The 10,156-nt window shown below is 44.1% G+C and overlaps 1 long non-coding RNA gene across 1 annotated transcript; it reads left to right on the forward strand.

The window, feature by feature from the left end:
- The first annotated feature begins 2,062 nt into the window (after positions 1-2,062).
- Gm40904 lies at positions 2,063-8,546 on the forward strand. Its single transcript, XR_873141.1, has 2 exons — positions 2,063-2,400; positions 7,617-8,546. It is a non-coding gene; the product is annotated as a predicted gene, 40904 (long non-coding RNA).
- The last annotated feature ends 1,610 nt before the right edge of the window (positions 8,547-10,156 follow it).

Here is a 10,156-nt window from a genome sequence, read left to right on the forward strand (position 1 = left end):
GCATTAGTGACCCAAAATGATATTAGAGAAACTTGCCATTTTTATTGCTTTTCAGGCCATATCCATAAGGTGGAACCCATATACCATTCTGTTAATGGAACCAAAACTCAGAGGCAATATAGGTCACTGAGCCTAGGGCAGAACACAGTATCAGTAAGTGTCATTCCTTGGTGCCCCTCCCTTCCCTGAGATGGATCACAAGTTGTGCCAGTCACTGGACTGCCTTTCCTTCAATCTCTTTATTTTTGATCCTTCAGTTATTTTAGACAGAAACAATTCTGGGTCAAAATTTCTGACTGTGGTTTGGTAACTCTATCCCTCTAACTTGAGGCCCTGCCCATCTATTGGAGGTAGGCTCTTCAAGTTCCTTTTCCCCACTGTTGGGCATTTTGGCTAAGGTCACCCTCATTGAGTCCTGAGAGTCTCTCACCTCCCTGATCTCTGGTATTTTCTAGAAGATCTCCCAGTCTTCCACCCCCTGAAGCTGCATATTTCTGTTCATTCTGATCACCCTCAAGACTGCTCTCCTGCTCCCCCATACCTTATCCTGTTCCCCCTTTCCCCTTTCCCACCCAGGTCCCATAATTACCATAACCTCCCTCTGCATTCCATAATTATTTTCTTCCCCCTTCTAAATGCCACTGAAGCATCCTCACTTAGACAAGTCAACATTCTGTGACCCCAGACCCCTGATTCTCAGAAAAGTACAGCAAGTACATTCTTTTTTTTTTTTTTAAACATTGCAAAAAAAATTCAGAGGTCTGCCTTCCTTTTTAAGCAGAGACAATAAGTTTAGCTGAGTGGGATCCCATCCTGAAATAACGAATCTTAACCTGCCTGGGCCCAAACTAGTTCTTTCCCATGCTGATCTTGGACTCAGAAATATACCTACCTTTGTATCTGCCTGCCTTTTTATCTTTCTGACTAGATGGTACACAGTGTAGCTGTCTCTGGTCTCCATTAAGCTCCTTTACAATTTATATTGTATCCTTACATTTTGCATAGTTAAGAAATTATATGTTTTGAAATTATGTTTCACACACCCTTAAGGGTTGTTCTGAAGTTCACAGTGTTTACCATTTATGCTGAGGACATAGATATGCCCCCTTTTTTAGGACATGTATTGCCTCTGATTATCATGGTTATTGGGAGTCAAAATATCTCTCAATAACCTTGGCTGGGAGAATATTTCACAAAGGAAGAACATGAACACACACACACACACACACACACACACACACAAGCCTCATGCCTAGCAACCATCAACACTCATGGAGACCCATGGCCTCATGGCTCTGTTTCAGGGGTGGGAACCATGTAAAACTGTCCCTTCCACATGGCCTTACAGGAATCCCCCTTTTTGTTTGAATTTTTTGAGTGTGAGTGTTGATCATGAATGCAGTTACTGAGTTCTTAAGTTGCTTGATGCAGACTGGAAGGAGAAGTAAAACTATTAAGAGTAAACCAACTGCAATTTCTCCATTTATGAGCAAAGTCATTCTGGAAGATGAGAGAGTGTACGCATGCACTGCAGAGGCAGAACCTGCATACACTTCCTGACTAGGAGTGGATTCCACTCTCGAGTTACTGTCATTCATGAGCTTATGATGTAGGGAATTTGTATCCAAAGCCAAATTAGAATAGTTTCCAATCCTCTTTAAATGAGATTCAATTTTAGACTAGTCATGTTCAGAGGCATATTCCAAGGCATGTTATACAGACCCAGTGAAACAGTGAATGGCATTGCATTGAGAGCCTGACCTTAATATTTTGAATGTGATTTCCCATGAATAGAACTACTTCCTATAGAGCACTAAGCTTATCTTGAAGGTCCCTGTAAATATTGTCCTCAATCATGAGTACTATTAACAGATTTTGGCCCTTTTATTGAATATTTTTTTACGTTTCAAATGTTATTCCATTTCTAGGTTTCCCCTATCGAAATCCCTTATTCTATCCCCTCCCCCTACTTCTATAAGGGTGCTACCCCCACCTGTGGAGAGCTGCGATAACATTTGCCATCACTAGATGGCGCCAGCTTCTGCAGTGCCTCATGCCACCTAAACAAAGAACAAGCTGTTTGTGCATATGCAAGAGTAATGCACGCCAAGTCATAGCCCACCCCGGGGCGTGTCTATGAGATCACGGGTAAGCGACCAGTCAGGCGTAGACACGCCACGCCAGGGTGTATATAAGCAGCACCTTTCTGAGGCTCTTTGTCTACCTTATCAATATGCAATAAAGTTTGGCTGCAGAAGAATCCTGTGTTCTGTGCGTGTTCTTGCTGGCAAGGACAATAGCGCGGGACATTTAGCGCCGAAACCCGGGAACACCTCACCATCGCCCGGTGCTGAGGGGGCACTCCGCTCCATGGAGAGCATTCAGAACTGTAGGACAAAGGTAAGCTCTGTGAGGCATGTTTGGCCTTGATCTCTCTCATCTCTCTCCTCAATTGGAAGGCGCAGTGGAAGCTTTTGTTCTCGTTTTGATGGAGGTAATCCTATTCCTTTTGGTTTCATTTTGCACTCACCGGGGGTGGTGCTGATTTTCGACCACCTCTAGGCACAGTCAGGCGGATGTACATAAGCCGCAGTGCCTGCCAGATATGTAAGCCCCTCCTGTAGATAAAGGAGCAGTATGGGAACCTCACATTCAGTGATCACAGCGCTGCAGTATGTCTTAAAGCAGCGCGAGTTGAAAGTTGCTACCAAAACCTTGGAATGTTTTGTTAAAGAGGTTGATCTCGTAGCACCTTGGTACGCATGTTCAGGGTCATTAACCCTTGCCTCCTGGGAGAAATTAAGGGGAGATTTAGTTAGGGAACAACAGAATGGGAAATTAAAGGTGGGGACCATGGCATTATGGAAACTGGTGAAATCATGCCTAGAAGATGAGAAATGCCACCCAATAGTAATAGCAGGACAAGGGGCGCTAGAGGAGTTACAGGACAGCATGTCAGAAACAGAGCGAGGTGAAAGATTAGGAGCTCTAAGAAGGAAAGGTGCACCTAAGAAAAAAGGCCCTTCCAAGGTCCTTGGATCCGAGGAAGTGAGAAAAAGGGGAAAGCATGCCCAGGGAGAGGAAAAGGAAGAGAAGAAGAAAGCCCCCAAAAAGAAAAGTCTTTATCCGGTAAAGGAGTTAGAGGCTTTGGGGCTTGATAGTTCAGAAACAGATGAGCTTAGCCCCTCTGAGGAAGAGGATTTAGGAGATAAGGCAGCTCGCTATGAAGAAGAAAGATACCTCCCAAATGAACAACGAGCTAAGTGCTTGGGTAAAAAACAGAAGAAAGTGGGAGGTGGAAACCATGCAGTCTCCCGGCCTATAGGGCCCTGTGCCCCTCCACCTTATGTGGAAAGATTTTATTCTGACTCCTTCCTCTCTAGGGAGGAAGAAAAAAATTTACACCAAGCATTTCCGGTCTTTGAGGGTGCAGAAGGGGGGTGCGTACACGCGCCCGTGGAGTATATTCAGATAAAAGAACTTACTGAGTCTGTATGTAATTATGGGGTCAGTGCCAATTTTACCATACGTCAGGTTGAAAGATTTGCATCCTTGGCCATGACTTCAGGAGACTGGCAGACAACAGTGAAGGCTGCACTCCCTAATATGGGGCAATATATGGAGTGGAAAGCCTTGTGGTATGATGCCTCTCAGGTGCAGGCCAAAGTCAATGCCACTGCTGAAGGTGATCAAAGAAATTGCACACTTGATTTGTCAACAGGACAAGGGCAGTATGTTAATAATCAGACAAATTATGATTGGGGAGCATACGCTCAAATCTCCGCTTCCACCTTTAAGGCGTGGAAGGCACTTTCCAGAAAGGGAGAGTCTGGGGGACACTTAACAATAATTATACAAAGCCCCCAGGAGCCATTCTCAGACTTTGTGGCTAGGATGACAGAGGCAGCAGGCAGGATCTTTGGAGACCCTGAACAGGCAATGCCTTTAGTGGAACAGTTGGTCTATGAGCAAGCCACACCAGAATGCAGAGCAGCTATTACACCTAGGAAGAGCAAAGGGTTGCAGGATTGGTTGAGAGTTTGCCAAGAACTTGGACGCCCGCTTACTTATTCCGGTCTCACGGCTGCCATCCTTCAGGGCCAAAGGTGTTCAGGTACAGGTGATCGCAAGGTCTTCTATAACTGAGGCAAACCAGGACATCTACAAAAGGAGTGCCAGTCCCTTACAAAGAGGAGAGCACCAGGACTGTGTACTAAATGTGGGAAAGGTTATCATTGGGCCAGTGAGTGTCGCTCAGTTAGAGACATCAGAGGCAGGCTTATTCATCCCGGACCTCTCCAGGCAGAAGGAGGTGTAGACACTCCAAAAAAAAAAACCGGATATCCTGGCCCCAGGTCTCAGGGCCCCAAAATATATGGGACCCCAGCTCACAACAAATGGACACCACGGTCCGCAGAGCTGCAGAAGTCTTAGCAGGAGTGGACCTCCGTTCCACCACCCAATTCATGCTAGTGCCATAGATGAGCGTGAAACCTGTCCCCACCGACTATAAAGGCTCCTTACCCACGGGAAGTGTTGGCCTTACTTTGGGTCGGTCCTCCTTAACCTTAAAGGGACTTATTGTTCACCCTGGAATAATAGATCAAGATTACACAGGAGAATTTCAAGTTCTCTGCTCTTGTCCTCAAGGTGTTTTTTCCATCTCCTCAGGTGACAGGATTGCTCAATTGATTATCCTCCCAAGCTTACATGATCATTTTCCTTCTCCTGGGATCCCTAGAGACACCACGAAGTTTGGCTCTTCTGGGACTGATTCTGCTTATTTAACAGTGGACCTTAGTTCCAGACCCTCCTTAGAGTTGAATATAGAAGGGAAAACTTTGACGGGAATTCTAGATACAGGGGCTGATAAGAGCATTATCTCTTCCAGTTGGTGGCCTAAGGCATGGCCTGTCACTCAATCATCCCATTCCTTACAAGGACTAGGGTATGAGGTCGGCCCCACTATCAGCTCACGCTCCTTGGTCTGGCGTGCCCCAGAAGACCAATCAGGAAGGTTCATTCCTTATGTCCTTACTCTTCCTGTTAACCTTTGGGGGAGGGACATCTTACAGGGCCTAGGACTAACATTGACTAATGAGTATTCTCAACAAGCTGTTGGGATTATAAAGAGAATGGGTTACAAGGAAGGGAAGGGATTAGGAAGAAAAGAACAAGGAAGATTAGAACTGGTCCCACAAGAAGGTAATCTAGGAAGGTAGGGCCTGGGTATTTCCTAGGGGCCATTGAGGGTTCTATGCCTATACCCTGGCTCACAGAGGAAGCCATATGGGTTCCTCAATGGCCTCTATCTTCTGAAAAATTGGAAGCTGCCACTAAGTTGGTTAATGAAAAACTGCAGCTTGGTCATTTAGAACCATCTACTTCACCATGGAATACTCCTATTTTTGTGGTAAAGAAAAAATCGGTAAAGTGGAGACTTCTCCATGATTTGAGAGCCATTAATGCACAAATGCATTTATTTGGCTCGGTTCAACGAGGGCTACCTTTGCTCTCTGCTTTACCTAAGCAATGGAAGATAATAATTATAGATATTAAGGATTGTTTCTTTTCCATCCCTTTGTGTCCACAAGATAGACAGAGGTTTGCATTTACTATACCAGCTATTAATCTTTTAGAACCTGATAAAAGATTTCAATGGAAGGTTCTGCCTCAAGGCATGGCTAATAGTCCCACTATGTGCCAACTATATGTGCAATTAGCCCTTGAACCTGTAAGGAAGCGATTTTCATCTTTCCTTTTGATCCATTACATGGATGATGTCCTCATGTGCCATAAAGATTTAACAATACTACAGATTTCATATCCAATTTTAATTAAAACATTGGGGCAGTGGGGATTACAAGTCGCTGCAGAAAAGGTTCAAATTGCAGAAATTGGCTTATTTTTGGGATCGATCATTTATCCTGAAAAAATAGTTCCTCAGAAATTAGAGATTCGCAGAGATCATTTACATACCTTAAATGATTTCTAAAAATTATTGGGAGATATAAATTGGCTGAGACCATTTTTAAAGATTTCCTCTGCTGAGTTAAAACCTTTATTCGATATTTTGGAAGGGGATTCTCATATCTCCCCCCCCCCACCAGGGCCCTTACTCCTGCTGCCAATCAGGCTTTGCAGACAGTAGAAAATGCTTTGCAAGAGGCTCAATTACAGCACATTGATGAGTCACAACATTTTTATTTGTGTGTCTTTAAGACAGCCCAGTTGCCAACCGCAGTTTTGTGGAAAAAATGGACCCTTATTATGGGTTCATCCAAATGCATCTCCTGCTAAAATAATAGATAGGTATCCTAATACAGTTGTGCAACGTGCGCTTCGAGGGATAAAATCAGCTATTACTCATTTTGGACAAGACCGTAATTTCTTGATTGTGCCCTATACTGCTGCACAAGTTCAGACCTTGGCAGCTACATCTAATGATTGGGCAGTTTTAGTCACCTCCTTTTCAGGACAGATTGGCAATCATTATCCAAAGCATCCAATCTTACAGTTTGCCCTGAATCAGGCTATAGTGTTTCCACAAGTAACAGCTAAGGACCCACTCACAGATGGGATTGTGGTGTACACTGATGGATTAAAAACTGGTATAGGTGCCTATGTGGTTAATGGTAAAATAGTATCTAAGCAGTGTAATGAAACCTCACCTCAAGTTGTGGAACGTTTAGTGGTACTGGAGGTTCTTGAGGCCTTCCCGGGACTGTTTAATTGTGTCTGATTCTTCCTATGTAGTTAATGAAGTTAATCTCTTTGAGACAGCTGGGGTAATAAAACCCTCCAGGAAAGTTGCCAACATTTTTCAACAAATACAATTTGCCTTATTAAATAGAAGATTCCCTGTTTATATACCTCATGTCAGAGCACATTCGGGCCTTCCTGGTCCAATGTCCCGTGGAAATGACCTAGCGGACCAAGCTACAAGAGTGATTGCACTTGCCTTATCCCCCAAATTAGATGTAGCAAAATAATTTCACAGACAATTTCATGTGACAGCTGAAACTTTACACCACTGATTTGCTCTGACTAGAAAAGAAGCTAGAGAGATAGTTACTCAATGTCAAAATTGTTGCCAATTTTTGCCTGTACCACATGTGGGAGTTAAGCCACAGGGAATTCGACTGCTACACGTCTGGAAAATGGATGTTACTCATATCTCTTCCTTTGGAAGACTTCAGTATCTACATGTTTCTATTGATACATGCTCTGCCATCATGTTTGCTACACCTCTAACAAGAGAAAAGGCCTCGCATGTAATTCAACATTGCCTCGAGGCGTGGAGTACTTGGGGAAAACCCAAACTCCTTAAGACAGACAATGGACCAGCTTATACAGCCCTAAATCAATTATCAGCCACGGTGGCAGATGCTGTTAATTTTCATACTTCTGCTAGTTTCCAGTTGAAGGGTGGATTAGTTGAAGGACTGTTGTTAACCAATACCTCGATCTAGTAGAGGAAAGATTGGATATTCTTTTTCAACTTGCCCAACTGGGATGTGAAAAGAAGCTGGGGGTGCTCTGCATTACCAGCGTACAATAAGAAAAATTTACCTGAGCCACTAATTTTTCTAGGCAATTGTCATTGTATCTTGCAGGAAACTGGTCAGAAAAATTTGGCGAGACTCTCGAGTCTTCGAGGGCAGCAGTGTTGGCTATCAACTCAACACGAGTGGACCTGTTGCTGACGGAGGGACTCTCTTCCTGGATTTCTTCAGTTTTTTCTTACTTCAAAGAATGGGTGGGAGTGGGTCTGTTTGGCGCAGCCCTGTGTTCTGGGTTAGTGTTCATGCTATGGTTGGTCTGCAAACTCAGATCTCAACAGAGACGTGACAAGATAGTGATTACTCAAGCACTTACTGCTATAGAGCAAGGCACCTCCCCTGAAATCTGGTTATCCATGCTAAAATGACCTCGCAAGCACTAGACTACTCAGCTCATGCACCCCCTAGAGGCTAGACTCATTGCACAGGGATGAGTGAGTAGGTTTTTGACTCTTATGGATTGTTGGACTAAGCCCCACATAGGACTTGCTCAAAGATTCGAGTAATCTCAGAAGACAAGTCGAATTGCATGAGGGTTGAGTGTCCAAGTGTCCCTCCCCTAGGAAAAACGGCACGAGTGCAGGTCAGAACGACCCTGGGAAAAGGAGCCTAAGGGCCTTGTTCTGTACATGGCGCTCTATTTTTGTCTTACTAGGGATTCGACCTCTATCTTCATCCATTAAAGAGGGACTTGCATTCTAATAAAACTAAAAGGGGGAGATGTGGAGAGCTGCGATAACATTTGCCATCACTAGATGGCGCTGGCTTCCACAGTGTCTTATGCCACCTAAAAAAGAACAAGCCATGTGCACATGTGCAAGAGTAATGCGCGCCAAGTCATAGCCCAACCTGGGGCGTGTCTATGAGATCATGGGTAAGCGACCAGTCAGGCGTGGACACGCCATGCCAGGGTGTATATAAGCAGCGCCTTTCTGAGGCTCTTTGCCTACCTCATCAATATGCAATAAAGTTTGGCTGCAGAAGAATCCTGTGTTCCATGCGTGTTCTTGCTGACGAGGACAATAGCGAGGGACACCCACCCACTCCAGCCTCTCAGCTCTGGCATTCCCCTACACTGGGACATCAAGCCATCACAGGAACAAGGGCCATCCTCTGCTACATATGGGGATTGAGCCGTAAGTCGGTTGCTCCATGTGTGCTCTTTGGTTGGTGGTTTAGTTCCTGGGAGCTCTGGGGGTCTTTTTGGTTATTAACTGATCTACATGTGGTGATATGTGAATCTGTTTAACCAAAGATGTAGTGGATAAGGTAAAACTAGAAATCACACCTATTAAGACTGTGGTCTCCAATATCAAGGCTGCAACAAATCTTTTAAATCTATTCCTGAGATCCAGAGTAGCTCTATGCAAAGCCTCTATATCAAGGTTGAAGAACCATGCTCCATTAACATTAACAGGCAGTAAAGCATATGGAAGCTATCTAAGTATAACATAAACATCTCTGGATGAAGGTCCTATACAGTTTGATTAAACACAGTCTGTGCACCTAATCTGAAGGGAGCTGTGGATTGACTGTGTGAGCTCCAGGTTTCCCCTTGTTCTCTGATGTAGCACAAAAAAGGAGCTGCAACATGGGACCCTAGATTTGTTTATTGATACCTCTGGAGCACAGAAGAATTACCTTATATGCGGCAGCAAACAGTCTAAACAAATATGACCAAGAAAGACAAACTGTACAAAGAAAATGTGGGTGCATCATCAAAGAGACCAAGCCTGGAGGATACCAGGTGATGACTGTTTCTTTTGGAAAGTAAGGCTTTTCATAAGTATACTTATCATTCAGTTGAGTTTTATGATTGTGCTCCAGATTACTGACAGACCTATCCATGAGCTTAAAAGCTGTTACATTATAAGGGAAGTAAAGTACAATTTTAGCTTTGAAGCCCCAAGTAAACCATGAAGGATATCCTTCCTCTCAGGAGCTCCTCTCCAAGCCTAGGCTGGTGCTTGGAAATGTTCCCTGAGCCCTTGGGTATGGGGACTGTGCTGTAAATGAATGAATTGGAGCTGAGCACACCAAGGTCTATTGTTCTAGAATTTTTTACCAGTGTAGCTTGCTGCAACTGTTCCTACATCATGCAAAAGAAGCTTTTCTGATGAGGAGTAAGAGCTCCACTTATCTGTAGGTATAAGTATGCATTTTTAGAATCCAGTTAAAACTGCATTCTAAATGCACTGAGGAATGTAGCAGTGGTCAATTCTCTATGTTCTATGATTTCAGCATTCCTCAGCAGTTGGCTAGGTTTGCAGTACCAGATATTATTTTATTTATTGAGCAGATCTGAAGTCCAATTGGTTTTGTTGGTTACTTCCAAGACATGAATGCCAGCACAGTCATCTATTGGATGGATCACAGGCCCCCAATGGAGGAGCTAGAGAAAGTACCCAAGGAGCTGGGGGGATCTGCAACCCTATAGGTAGAGCAACAATATGAAATAACCAGTACCCTCTGGAGCTCATGTCTCTAGCTGCATAAGTATCAGAAGATGGCCTAGTCGGCCATCAGTGGAAAGATAGGCCCATTGTTCATGCAAACTTTATATGCCTCAGTACAGGGAAATGCCAGGGCCAAGA

The sequence above is a fragment of the Mus musculus genome, chromosome 13 (genome assembly GCF_000001635.26).
Source record: "Mus musculus strain C57BL/6J chromosome 13, GRCm38.p6 C57BL/6J".
Taxonomy (NCBI): domain Eukaryota; kingdom Metazoa; phylum Chordata; class Mammalia; order Rodentia; family Muridae; genus Mus; species Mus musculus.